Source organism: Natator depressus, chromosome 2 (assembly GCF_965152275.1).
Source record: "Natator depressus isolate rNatDep1 chromosome 2, rNatDep2.hap1, whole genome shotgun sequence".
NCBI lineage: Eukaryota > Metazoa > Chordata > Testudines > Cheloniidae > Natator > Natator depressus.
In genome coordinates this window covers 131,454,214-131,469,200 of record NC_134235.1, presented here as the reverse complement: position 1 = coordinate 131,469,200, position 14,987 = coordinate 131,454,214, and the positions used below count along the sequence as shown (strand labels likewise).

The 14,987-nt window shown below is 39.2% G+C and overlaps 1 protein-coding gene across 1 annotated transcript in view; it reads right to left on the bottom strand.

Moving 5' to 3' along the window:
• MYO10 (myosin X) overlaps positions 1-14,987 on the bottom strand; it is a 273,342-nt gene that overhangs the window by 213,880 nt on the left and 44,475 nt on the right. The window lies entirely within an intron of this gene.

Genomic DNA, 14,987 nt, shown 5'->3' with positions numbered 1-14,987 from the left:
ACTTGGGAGCACATTGTATTTTGCCTTTTCAGGGGAGGATGGTAAGGTTTATTTTCCTCTTTGAGAACAGCCATATTTCTGGACACTTGAAAGTCATGTGGTTTGCATAACATTTAGATCTATCCAGCTTTAGTACTGCAGCACAATAGTCATTTATCATAGGATTTTCTCCCACTGTTAACTTTTCTGTAAGAGCCAACAACAAGGTAAGTAAAAAAGTATCTGTTTGTACAAAGTATTCCCATGAAAGTTATTTTTCTCCTATAGATCAGTGTAATGCTCATTCTGATTCAAGAGTGACACAACTTAGAAGAAAACAGGCTTGTCATCGAGCAATATTTCTCATCATTACTACAAATGGGGGCACTCCAAATGCAAAGGACAAAGGCCTTTTTATGTTAACTACTGACACATTATTGCTATAAATACATTTGTCACCATCAGTAACAACAGGTTCTGCCAACACGACTACCCCACAAAGCCAGCCCCTGCCTGTTCATATACATGCTTATTGTTTTCATACAGACCCATACCCTTTGGATCGAAACAGTCTTGTCTGTTGACAGTGTGATATGAAGACAGCAGTAGCTCAAAAGATAAAACTGACACCTGCAGCTGCTTGTCAGCTCAGTCAGTTCAGTTATTAGCAGACAGCTGCTGCCTAGGAAGCATGGCTGTTTTCTCTAATTCACTAAGTGGCGTTTTAACATTCACGCTTTTGTTTGCTTTAAACTGCACATACACAGAGCCAGGGTAGACATATGCACACACCTGGATTATGCTGGCCCCCGTGCAAGGACACTGGAAAAATAAGAGCACTAAGTGTCTTTCTATAGACACTATAGGCCATTCATAATTGCAGTCGCTTTACCCACTCAAGTAAAGGGTCTTTTCTCTCTCTGTCACCAGAGGTCCAAACTTCAACAAAGGGATCAAGAAAACCTTCTCCCAAGACCAACGCTGGGCCTGCAAACTGGCCATCACAAAGAAAGGAGCATATTCCCTGAAGGACGGTGCAGTAAACATATTTCCCCAGCACCAGCTAAAACTCTGGGAGGGATTATGCCTCCCAACATAAACAGACCCCTGAAGTTTCCCCTGTGGTAATGTGTGATTTAGCAGTACCCCAGTGAATTACACAATCTGGCCGTATCGATACTTAACTAAGACATAACATATATACAGAGAGCGACAGTAAAGCGGTTAGAATTGACAGCATGGACTCATCTGCAACTGACTGCCTGTCTTCCCTTGGGCATGTCATTATCCTTTCCACTTTAGCTTCGTCCCTCTGTATAGCGAGAATAATACCTAGGTTACAGGAGTGTTGTGAGGCTTAATGTCAGGAAAGTGATTTGAGAACACTGCTGTGAAAGAAGCTGTTTGAGCACAAATTCTGTTATATAAATACAACTGTGCAGCCTGATTCACCACTGCATTACTCTAGTTTTATGTTAGCGTGATTCTGCTGAAATCAGCCAGAGTCACACCCATGTACAATTGGAGTAATACACTGTGGTGAATCAGGACCATGCACTTTTGTAGGATTTGTCATTTCCTCTGAAAGGATACTGTCTGACTTACAAACACAAACCTGCAACATTTGCCAAAACAAATATTTACCCACATGTATACCCTTACACTTCTGTGTTGAAATCGTTTTCTCATAACAGGAGGAGGAAAATTTCAGCCTGTCATTTAAATTGCCCATTGTGAATATTTCTGGATTACCAGGCAAAATTTGGCACACACAGCAAGTAATGTCTTGGAATCAGATTTAAAGGTGTGAAAAATAAAGCTACCTCTTGTAAATCTGTTGCAACCCATTCATATGCATTCAAAATCATTTACTAAGTGCAACTGACTTATATGCTTTAGGATGCAGCACCTCTGTTTTGTTTTTTCATTATAAGTATTTCTCAAAATTTTCCATCCCATGCCCCCATGTTAAAACATAAATTTAAAAAAAAGTTCTGGACAAATGTACACCATTTACATCTAGCCAGAAAGAAAAGGCAGATGTACCCAACCTTGTGAAACTAGTTTGTGATCCCAACGGCATGTGTCTTGATTCCCCCGCCCCCAGGTTGAGTATCCATGGTTTAGACCTAATACAATAGCCCATGACATGTACTGGATAGCGACACAGAAATCTCACTGGACTATATTTGGTTAGAAAACAGACACCTCTTCCTACCTCAGAATCAAGAGTTTTTTAAATAAATCTTACCAAAGGTAAGCTCCATTTAAAATCTTTAGGTACCTTTTCATTTGAACTTTTTACTCATAACTGAAATTTTTCCCTTCTTAGGTTTGCATCATTTTTAGATGAGACTGGGGAACAGTGGTTTGGTGTCTGTCAATATCTTTGGCAACTCCATTCACAAGAACAATTTCAAGACCAGGGGTGCTCACTTCACTTTGATGAGAGAAAGAAACTACCAAAGGTTGAAGTGCAGGGTTTTTGTGCATGTCCATACAAGCAATATTTTCCCCTGAAGGAGGAAAAAAGCAGAAATTCAAACTGCTTTATTCCAAAAGTATTTGGGACAGTTATGAATCAATGCTGATAACTAGAAACTGCCTGTTTCTGTATCAGTTGGGATATCAGCATCACATGCTATTGGCCAGCCTCATACTGGTATTCAAACAACTGACTCATATGAGGAAGGGATCTGGTGAATGCACAGGCTATCGCTCATTGTTCCAAACTTATTTTTAGATGAAAAATAACGGATAACTTTTGTTACTGTAAAGCTCCCTAATATGCAATTTGACATACTGCCCGTCTATTATTCTATGGCAAAATAAACAGGAAAAATAAAGCGATGAAACATACATTTGTGTTACAGATACTACTCACTGGATTACAGCCTAATGCTTTTTTATTTCAGTTAAATGAGACTATAAAAATGTTAAGAATAGCATTCACAGAAGAGGGCCATCACAATCATTTCTATAACCAGCAAATACATTTCCCCAGAGTACCAAGAAAAGAAAAAAAAAGAAGCCTATTACCAATAAGATTTCGTACTTAGTCACTTAGACCACAGTCATTTCCAAAATAGCTTTTATTATTGGTTTTACCTCTTGGTTTGTAAATTGCACATCTGCAGATCACTTTCTTTAAGAGGTTCGGGATGGGGATTATCTAGCATATTTTACTATGGAATATAAATATGGCCCATACTTTCTTATGTGCTGTCAGGATAAAAATTCCAGCTCTTATTTCCTTTGTATGGGAAATATATGTTCTACAAATCACAAAATTAGCCAAACACTGTATTTGAATTCACTAACAACAGACCAACCTTCTGCAAAGCCAGCAAAGTCCAAAGTTAATGGTTCAAAGAATGGACAATTGTGAGCATACAGGCTACCTGTGGAAAACAAGTATGTGACCTATTGAGACACTGTATTAATGACACTGACTGACTATTACAATGTTTTGCTTACACAGTAATTAAAATGTTATACATATATACTATACAATATAGTAATTGTTTTTGGATCCACGTCAAATGCCATTCATTTACATGTTTACAATGTTAATTCCAGTTGATTTATTGACACTATATTTTCAAGCTGCTTTAAATTTAGGCTAGTGATGAATATACTTTAAGCTATATTCACTAATCAGCCTAAGTGTTTTTGTTTTCATGCTTGGCAAGGGAAATGGAGCAGTCATATATGTCAGAGGCATACACAGATTTCTAGTTTGTGCACCACACAATAACTTGGCTATAAATGCTAAGTCTTACAGAGAGAAATGATGCAACTTTAATTGGGTCAAGTTACAAAAAGGTGGTGTTGTTTTAAGAATAAACAAAAAAAATCCTGCCCAAGAAACCATGTTTGCCTTCCATTATTCCTGACTACCACCTCACACTCAGACCAGTGGAGGAGCTACAACTTGAGGACTTTTCCAGCCAGAAATTACAGACTTTGCAACATAATTTAAACAGGTTTCTGCCCACACCCCATCCCCGCAACAGTACAAACCTAATAAAGTAAGTTGCTCTGGTTAACAAGAAAGGTATACATCTCCAGAAGAGACCTCCAATTCTGGGTGTCTCCATTTTGGATGTCCAACTTAAGACATCTAGGGGGTCCAATATTCAGGGATGCTGAGTGAAACCCTGGCCTCGCTGAAAGTCAGTGGCAAAGCTTCCATTGACTTCAATGGGACCATGATTTCACATGCCAAATATTCTTAACTCCCACTGACTTCAAATTCAAGTTGTGGGTGCTCAGCTTTTCTAAAAATCAAGCTTCCAGGTGGATGTCAGGCTAGACACTCAAGAACAGAGGCAACCAAATTTAGTGGACATTTTTTACAATTTGTCTACATTGTGCTTTATGTATTTTATGCCACTTTTAGTGTCTCTAGCCATTTTGTCTGCTCCATGTTTCCTTCCTAGTGGTACTGATTTTCCCAGTTTACGTTTCCTGAACCACTTGGCTGATAAAAGCACAGGAAGAATTTGCACTTTTATGCAAGGTGCAGTATTAAATCAATGTTATTTATTTAAAATCTGAGCTATTATTTCAGCAGCACTATGCAACCTACCACAGGAAAATAAATGACTATTCCAAAATTTCAGTTCTGGAAAAATCCACTGACCCTAGTGCACAATATACATTACCTTTCCACAAACAATATTTCACTGACATTTGGCAGGTGGGGCAAGGAGAATTCAATATGAAGTTTGTGAAGACACTGAAAGGAAACAAAATGGCGTGACTGCTTTTCATGGAAAAACCTCACATAGGCCCTGAGTTAGTAAGGTACTTTAAGAACTTCAAGCTCAGTGGAACTACTCACACACTTAAAGTTAGGCACATAGTATTACTATTATTGTTCGTATTATTGTAGCACGGAGGAGCAGAGCAAAAGACAGTCCCTGCCCCAAGGAATTTACAATCTAATGTTTAAGCACCTTGTTGAATGGGGGCCATATGCCTTTCAAAATATTTAAAGGTGTTGAATAAAGCTTCACAGAGGGCATTGCAGTAAGGATCCAATATCTTTCCCTGGATTAAATGACTTTTTGCTCCCTAGATGATTAGGCTTTTTTTTAAATGGATATTGCTGTCCTTGGGAATTAACAGTCATTTTTTGTGTTTTCACCCCTCACAAGATCAAAGTACCAGCTCTCCTGCTCATGAGACCCAAGCAACAGCTGTCGATTAACCTTGACTGGAATCCAGCCCCTTCTGTTTCAGTAATTAGAGATAACTGTACAGCACACTGTATAAAATAGAGTTGTTAGGGTGTATTTCAAAATACTACTATCAATATTATTGATTTTAAAAGGCAATGGAATAAATCTTTACTTTCCCTGCTAACCCAGTGAATATAAACATCATTTCATACCTAACACGTGCAACATACAAGCACTGTATTCTTTTTTTAGGTTACTCTCTCATTCTTTATTGGCAATGAATTCCCTTCATAAACAGAACTTAACTGTTCATGGAAACATTAGATATATATATTACACACACACACACACACACACACACACACACACACACACAGGCATGTGTGAAAGAGTAATTTTCCCTCCCTTGGTATTCACCTCTTCTTGTCAGCTGTTGAGAATTGGCCACTTCCACCTTAACTGAATTGGCTCATTAGCACTGACCCCCCACTTGGTAAGGCAACTCCCATCTTTTCATGTGCTATATATATATATATATTCTGCTTACTGTATTTTTCACTCCATGCATCTGATGAAGTGGGTTTTAGCCCATGAAAACTTATCCCAAATAAATGTGTTAGTCTCTAGGGTGCCACAAGGACTCCTCATTGTTTTGACTGGAGAAAGAATTCTAAAATGTGATAATTATCAAGTTTCTCATCTTCTAGTATTCCCACCCTCTCCTTACATTAAGATTTCTGCCCAGACAACTTTGGTAGCCCAGGAACTAGATTAATGCACAAATATCTTCCTTTACACTAGCTGTGCACTGGTGCTTTGCAGTAACACTCTGCTTAAAAAAATTTTTTTTTACTCAGAAATCTCTCTCTTAAAACATTCTAGGTTACTTAACTTTTAGCAACCTGGCAATCTAGAGAAGATCATTTCAACCCTTTTCACAACAGACCTGGAGTATATCCTTGCATCCAAGTTGTTTTTTTCTTCTGCTTGCCACCTGGCTGATTAGAAAAGAATACACAAAGAGAATGTGAGCTGTCTCATGAGTACTGTGTGGCATGTCTCAAGCAACATGTGAAAGGAAGAACTCACTAGCAAAGTCCATGGTTCAGTTCAAGACCAACCGTGATAAATATGTTTCTTGCTAACTGTTTATTAGGCTTGCGCACATTCCTCTGCGAAAAGAATTTTTCAATTTGCAAGGGATAAATAGTCTAACTTTTAAATTCTTTACTTGCAGAGTAAGGCAAGGGTCAAACAGCTTTAATCCTATTATTTTAAACTGATTTAACAGCAAAGAAATAATTATCTTCCTTTCAGACTTGGGTGGGAAGCAGTTGCCATTTACTTAGGAAGATGCACATTTTTCCAGCTCATCACACCAATGAATGCATCCGTTTCTGAACATTTTTCTGCTGAATAAGATGTACTATACTGTTCACTTTTCAGAATAAAATGTAATACCCCACAGCCATAGCATATTGTACTTTTTCCAGGTTGTAATTACACTATGCAGCCACGGTTATGCCTTGTCTACACAGGGAAGCTGCACTGGTTCAACTTAAAATCAATTTTTAAACCAGTTTAGTTAAACCAGTACAAATGTCTGTATGGACACACTTATTTTGAATTAAGAGTCTTTGTCCGCTTAGCTTAACTCACCTCTTAGGTTACACTGGCGTAAATTTATCATGTAGCTAAATCCTCTGTTATTGAACTACTTTTTTCCAAAAAGAAAAGGAGTACTTGTGGCACCTTAGAGACTAATCAATTTATTTGAGCATGAGCTTTCGTGAGCTACAGCTCACTTCATCGGATGCATACTGTGGAAAGTACAGAAGATCTTTTTATACACACAAACCATGAAATAGATAGATAAGCTATTACCAGCAGGAGAGTGAGGTGGAGGGAGAGAAAACCTTTTGTAGTGGTAAACACCCATTTTTTCATGCTTTGTGTGTATAAAAAGATCTTCCGTACTTTCCACAGTATGCATCCGATGAAGTGAGCTGTAGCTCAGGAAAGCTTATGCTCAAATAAATTGGTTAGTCTCTAAGGTGCCACAAGTACTCCTTTTCTTTTTGCGAATACAGACTAACATGGCTGTTACCCTGAAACCTACTTTTTTCCAGTCATCCTATTCTTTTTAGGATGTGGAATCTATCAGACTAAAATTTGCTGTGTGAAAGAAGCTCTAACACTAAAATACACAATGTCAGCGCTGGATCTGCAAGCAGAGGAATGTTTGTGTGAGACAGACTGTTTCCTGACTCTGGTGAAGTTTGTCCCTCATCTAGTTGGCTCAATTAGATACTTCTGAAGAGCAAGCATTTTGTTTTTAATATACAGAAGATTGCACAAAATGACAGGCACATTCAAAACAGTATTCCCAGTGTAAGAAAGCCACAGCTCCACCTCTGCCAATTCCGAACATCAAATAAGGCTCATGAGGACTGATTCACTTCCTATTCCCAACATTGCCAGTTTTCATGATTTTACTGCAAGGTTCACAATATTTGGTGTTTTCCTTAAAGTCCCAGCTCCTAGAAACATCTGATTACACGAGAATCTCAGCGTTAATTAAAAAAAAAAAAAAAATCTAGCCCTCATGGCTGCAGAGCATAAACTTCAAAGTGTGAACCCTAAAGGCTAAAGGCAAATAAAAAGAACTCAAATTTTAAAAAGTCTCCTGATTTTTAAAATCACTCAATCTCAGGATTGTTTGGCTCCTGACTCATGATTTCTGAGCACTTTGGATTAGAAATACTGTATTCCCCGATCTAATAAAAATAAGGGAATACTGTTGAACATGGTCAGCAAACATTTGTTTTACTTATATTAGTAATAACACCGTAGAGTATAGAAAAAGTGGAAGAATTTTAAAATTCCAATTTACTTGTCACAATGTAAGTCATATTTATATTTATTTTGTTTATTGCCTCTTTCACCTTGAACAAAGACAGGTTTCAGAGTAGCAGCCATGTTAGTCTGTATCCGCAAAAAGAAAAGGAGTACTTGTGGCACCTTAGAGACTAACAAATCTATTTGAGCATAAGCTTTCATGAGCTAAGGTGCCACAAGTACTCCTTTTCTTTTTTCTTGAACAAAGAATAATCATTAAGCCAGTTTCACTTCTGTTTATAGTTTCACTTTCAGAGTCTGGGCATTGCAATGTTTGGGTTTCAAACACTGCAAGGAATTATTTTTTTAAAAAAGTTTTCACTGAAATTTAAAGAAAAAACAATCTGTAGAAATATTTCTATCATCCTAGCTTTTATAAAATTTAAATTCTGGACCAGATTCAGCTAACAGCTTATGACCCTGATTCTGCTAACACTGGAAGGACCAAAAGCAGCCAAAGCTGTGACCTTTGGACATTCCTATCAAAGCTAGAGAGGCTGTTCTCTGTCTCTGCTCTGCGCTGATTGGCTGTCTGCTCCAACCCTACTCCTCCCTTCTCACAGTCTCTTTGTGTCAGCTTCACTCCACACCTGCCCCTTCTACTGTCTCTTCCCCTGCCCTGTGCCCCTGCCCTTCTCTTTTTTTCAACCCACCCCCAAAAAAACCCCAAAAAGCAAAAAACAATTTGTAGTACTATTGTTCCGCCATCACACTGTTCACTCTGCTTGTGTGTACTACCCCTTCCCCTACCTGTGTCTATTTAGACAACATTTTCTTGTTGACTTGTACGACCTTGTCTCCCTGTCCATATCCGTCTCTTGTCTTGTACCTTGATGGCGGGCCCTATCATTTTGTTCTGTGTTTGTACAATACCTAACACACGAGACTCCTGGTTCATGACTGCGGCTCCTAAGCACCACAAATAAATAAATAAATAAATAAATAATCCACTTGCACTTAACTTCACTCAACTACACAGTTTCATCAAAATCAGTGGGATTAACCATGTGAGCAAAATTATGTGAGCATGTGTTTGCAGGATCAGGACTTATTGTACAAAGGTATGATTAAAATATTGTCATTAAAAGGAAAGAACTCAATTGTTTGAAAGTCAGGAAGTCAGAATGTTCCACTGGAATTATTCAGCTGAAATTCCCCCAGCAACTTTAACTCTGCCTTTTAACTAATGATTACCATTCCCATGCAGCTTTGAACAAAGGAACACAAATTGCAATTATCCTCAAGATAATGGACTCTACACTGCAAACCCACCTGCTAACTTGTGGGTGAGGTCCACTCACTCCTTTCCCACAGACTATACCTCATGTGATCTACACCCTAGGGCCTACACAAAAACCTTCCCCTTTCCACCAGCACACTCCTTATCCCACTCCGTTCACAGTCCCAATGTCATTCAGAGACGACATACTCCAGACACAGGATGAAGATATACTTTTTCCAGGTCTTCCTGGAGCGTATGGAACAGACCATCCATTCTTAAAACAGGCCTAGGAGAACCCATACTCTTTACACAGGCAAGAAAGGTAGGTGCAGGTAATATCATGCAACAAAAGGTCATGTGATTGTCACAGACACACACAACTGGGAAGACTAAAATTTCTTTCCTGTGGCAACTAAGTTCCCCTCCTTGCCAGGGGCAGAGTTAAGGACGGTGTTGGAACCTCAACGAAGTACTTCTACTAGACTTGCAACATGATACAAATGGTACCAAGAGGGATTATGAAGCAAGCAGGGACAGCAGGGAGCGTGTGCTATGTATACAGGATGCAAGTAACTAAAACCAAGTTGAAATAACAAACAAGAGCAAGGAAATTCAAGAGTTGGGGACATCACTCCATTCTGAACACATCTGTTGTGCTCTGGTATTGCAGGGGAGGCGGGGGGAAGTGTCTCAAAACAGTGGGTGATCTTCAAATACCAGGCACTGATGTGGTATATAAACACATCATGATGAGTGGAGGACAGAATGTAAGATTTCCTGCAACTCTTCTTTCCTTGCCTTTTTTGTTTTAAATCAGCATAGAAAGTGGTTTCTAATATTGAACCCTCAGTTATACCAGCCAGTGTGAGCAGCTTCACATTCAAGTTTGTATGGGGACTGCTGATTTACAGCAAACTTCATTGGTTCATGTATGACTTCTCAAAAAAGGGTTGTGAAGTGACACCACCAGCAGGAGACCCACAGCAGTTGTGAACCCCTACTCTAAACCACACGAACAGCTCCAAAATGTGTGAGGTCACATGGTAAAAGCACTCCCAATTGCGTGGGCAACAGACAGCAATGGCGCACAGAGCTTATATTGTTCAAATACGGAGCAGGGCCTATTTACGAGTAACTGAGGTACTCGTACTGGTATGCATACCAGGGTGGATAAAAATCAATGGATTTAAAAAAAAAATTGGATTTTTTTTATTTAAATCAGATTTTTTCGATAAAATGCTTTTTGAGGAAAAAACCTATCTGAAGATGGTTTTAATTAAGATACATTATAGCTCAAAGATATCTCATCATGGAATAGGGACTATAAATTCTAATTCTCTAGTATGAGACAATATATTCATGTAATGTTTAAGAAAAATTTTATAAATGAGTTCCAATAGTTCATGGATGAGGGACTCAATCTTATGGGGTTCCAGGGGCTTCTGTATAGATTATTTAGGTTAATCTTTCTATCTGACCAATGGGACTCAGTGCTCAGTCTAGAAGATATCATCAGAGATGCTTAGTTTTGCAGTTCTCAAACTGTGGATTTGTGTCTCCAGAGATAACATGCTTGTTAACAGCAAAAATGTTTTAAAATAAATAAATAAATATATAGAGGTGAGAAATAACAGACCTCAACCCTACGGTCCCTCTGCAAATTTGTGTACACCGAGTCAATCCCTTACCTCTCTCTAAAAGTGCAAAGTTTCAAAAAGCTCAATGAATAGAAGATTGTTGGGGATGGAATAGATCTGGACAAGAAGAAGTCTGGAGATAAATGTGAGAAGGGAGGGACAGACAGTACAAACAAAAGTGAAACTGTTTGATCAGCATATTCCAGAAGTCTTGAGGTCTTTCTGGGTATAGCCTTCATTGATTTGAGATCTACCATACTATTCTCTCACTAGAAGGGAAAACCTATAATGGCAGCAGGCCGTAAAAGAGACCCAGTTTGGGAATAAGAACCAATCAAGAAACAGATGTTTGCTGATGATGTTTTAACCAGTGAACTGGTGGAAGTCACTTAAGTACTTGGATTCAGAGACTGTTGAAGTGATAATCTCACTTTTAACAGCAGTAGCTTCTTCCGCCGGTGTAGAAAGAATATTTTCTTCCTTTGGACTAATTAATTCCAAACTGAGAAATCGTCTGGGACCTGAAAAAGCAGGAAAGCTTGTTTTTCTTTTCCAGATTATGAACAAACAGGAAAATGAAGGTGAAGACGACTGAGTTAGCTGCAGAAGCCAATATTTTAAGTTTCTCATGTTGACCTGGCTGACATAGTCGCTTTAATTTTTGTTGTTGTTTTTTAAAATATTTTATTTAACTATTTTAGTTAAAAACAATTTTAACAAAAACAAACCAGATTTTAAAAAACTTGAATGTTTAACTAAATTCAAAATTTCATATGCCTGTTTTGTTAAAATATTATATGTTTGCTGTTGAAGAAAAAAATCCAGAATACATAACGTTGTTGTTTTAGTTAAATAAAACAATTTAAATGTCTGTCTGGTGATGATCTCCTCCTAATACAGCATGGCAAAAAAATTCTCCAAATATTAATGATTAACCTATTGAATTGGAGATAGTTCACTTCCCAATGACTTCATAAATATCTGCTTCAATTACCTTTGGTAAATGAAATAGCCAAACAATCATTCATTTTCTAATAAATCACTTTAAAAATGTATAGTGTGTACCTTCTAAAAATGAAACCTACATCTATCTCTCAGTTGTGAAGAATATGTATTCAGGTTATAACAACCAACAAGAATGCACTTTTATGTAGAAATCCATGATTAAATCGAGTCTTCCTGACTAGTGATCTAAATCAATTTGATTTAAATCAAATCCACCCTGATGCATATCGATAATTGGCAAACACCAGTCAGTTCCGAAGAGATAGTAGCTCCTGGTTTGGGCACAGCAAGGCCCTGTCTTGTACTTTTCAACGCTCAGGCAAACTATTGTGTCTGTACAGAGTCCATTGAAGCCAATGGGCCTCCACTCAGAATAGGTTTATGAATATAAAATTTTTGCTGCAATCTTTAAGCTTACTTTTAGAATGTGGAGAAAGTCAGTTAATTGTGGGCCTAAGGGAACAAGAATATTAATAAACGCACACAAGAACACACAAAGAACATTTTTCTCTGCCTTTTTGGGAGACAACTCACAAGGATGTTTGCTCTCTTTACAGAATGTAATACCGGACATCCTTTTCCTCCGATTTCCTAGGGTATATTGCCATATTTACAACAAGAAAAAACATGATTTAAACAAACATGGGCAGACAACACTATCTTAATGAAAACCTGGGAGTCTTTGAGCCAACTTCTCTTTTTTACAGAAATGTGCAATGTAGTCCAACAAGAGTTTTACATTATATAAAAGGACAGATGAACACTGAACCTAGTAGCAAATAAATAGAAAAATTCAACAGGCATTTCTTTCTTCTCTCTTCTACAGCAATTATTGCATTTGTCAGTTAAATTAAGTTTTCCTCGGTTTTCTGAAATGGCAAGCTTTCTGCCCAGAATCATTCCTCGGTTTCATCCCCCTAGGCAGGCCCCATGGGTGGGGGGGAGAATACATAAGTGTAGCAAAGGGCAGAATTTTGCCCCTGATGTTCATTTATTTTAGAATCTAAACTGCAAAGCAGCCAACCCAGAGGCAGCACTCCCTGCAGCTGAAAGAGGATGCTAGCCTGACCACCTCGCTAGCAAGTTGGCATTTGTGCCTCTGCTGCTCTACAAGGAGAAGCAGCAGCACCCTCTCCTTCCCCCTGCTTCACTTTATGCAGTTTTCCCATACCAAGATACTAGGACTCCTGGGGAAGAACCCCCTTGCTAGGGTCTGGTAAGTATTTATCTTGGCTTCTCAGTAGGCAGAGAAATTGGCTGTCAGCAACAGCTGTTGCCATTTCTTCCTATGCCATGTGTTATTACTAAATATTTCCCTTGTTCTCAATCAGGCACTGAGAACAGGGTCTCAATGAAATCCACCCCAAGCTAAAGCACAAATACCAGCATTCACTTGATTATTTTAAAAGGCATCGGTAAGGGAAAAAAATCCCACAGATTTGTGTTGAATATGCAAAGTTCTGGAAGGAGAAAGGGTGGCTCCCTAAATGTTTCCTAAATGGGACTTGAACCTTCTCAGTCCTAATCTGCCTAGCCTAATCTGCCTAAGGCTCAACCTCCTGCTGGAAAATACGATACATCACTACACTACTCTGGTCTACACTACACTACTCTGTAAGCATCTACACTACAATGTTGTTCCCGCTGATGTAAGTCACCCATTGCACCGACTTAATAACTCCTCCGCTTCCAGAGGTGTGGCACTCTGGTCGGCATAGTTAGGTTGATGCAGCCTCAGTGTAGACACTGCGATGACTGTTCTGGTTGTCGGCCCCTGGTGGCTGAAAGCAGGAACCCTGCCATCAGCCCAGTGGGGCTCTGGCTATCAGTGCTCCACAGTTCCCCACACTAGCAGCCAGTAAAAGTGCTCCTGGTAAGGGTGCACACCACCAACAGAAGGAGCTAGTGTAGACATACAAAACCAATTTAACTACTGTGGTGGCTGTGCATCAACGTAACTTAAGTCAACTTAATTTTGTAATACAGACATGCCCATAGTTATCCTTCCCACAAGAGAAAACAGTTCCATTCATGTAAATGCAGGTACTGAACCAGTCACTGATTGAAAATTAACTACAATATTAAAAAAAAATTAACTGCACCAGAATTTTTACAAATATTCAACTCACATCCACGTTATCAGAGAGAATGGGGCCTTCATGAAAAAAATGAGATGAGGAATCTCAATATGTGGTCACATTTTTAATTTAAAACAGTCAAATAGAGGGAGTTTGGTTTAGGGGAGAGAACAGGGGACTGGGAATCAGGGCTAGTGCCAAACTTATCAATGATTTGCTGCGTGACTTTAGGGTATTCAGATTTGACAGCATTTTACATAGGTGTAAATGACAGCACAATGTCCAAGAAAAAGAGTTACCTTTCATAACTATTGTTCTTTGAGATTTCTTGCTTATGTCCATTCCATTGTAGGTGTGTGTGCTCGCCACATGCATCGGTGCCGGAAGTTTTTCCCTCAGTGGTATCCATAGGGAACCGGCTCTAGGCGGAGTGGAGTGGCACGCATATATGCCGGTATAAGGGGTGCCGCGAGCTCCCCCCTCCCTCAATTCCTTCTTGCCGCCAGTGACCATGCAGGAACCTCTCCTTGCTTCGGCAAGGTTTCCTATCTCTACTGTGTCTAGTAGCGAATTTGTTGTATATAGTTGTTTAAAGTTGTATAGTTAATAGCTCCCTTTGTGTTAAGTTAGAAATAGTTAGTTAGTCCCATACGGGACACAGCCTAGGGACAGGGCATACCCCAGTCCCCGGGCTTCAAACCTTGTGACTGTTGCAAAAAAAACGTATGCGTCAGTGATCCCCACAGAAGCTGCTTGAAGTGTTTAGGGGAAACCCACGTGAGCAACAAGTGTCACATTTGCGAGAGCTTCAGGCCATAGACCAAGAAGGAGCAGGACATTCGTTTCCAAGCGCTCCTTACGGAGTCGGCCCTCGCACCAGCCTCGGAGCCGACGAGATCAGACTCTGCTCCAAGCACTGCAACCTCAGAGCGAGCCGCTAGCACCGACCCCCATCTCCGGTACCAGCTAAAAAGCAAAGAAA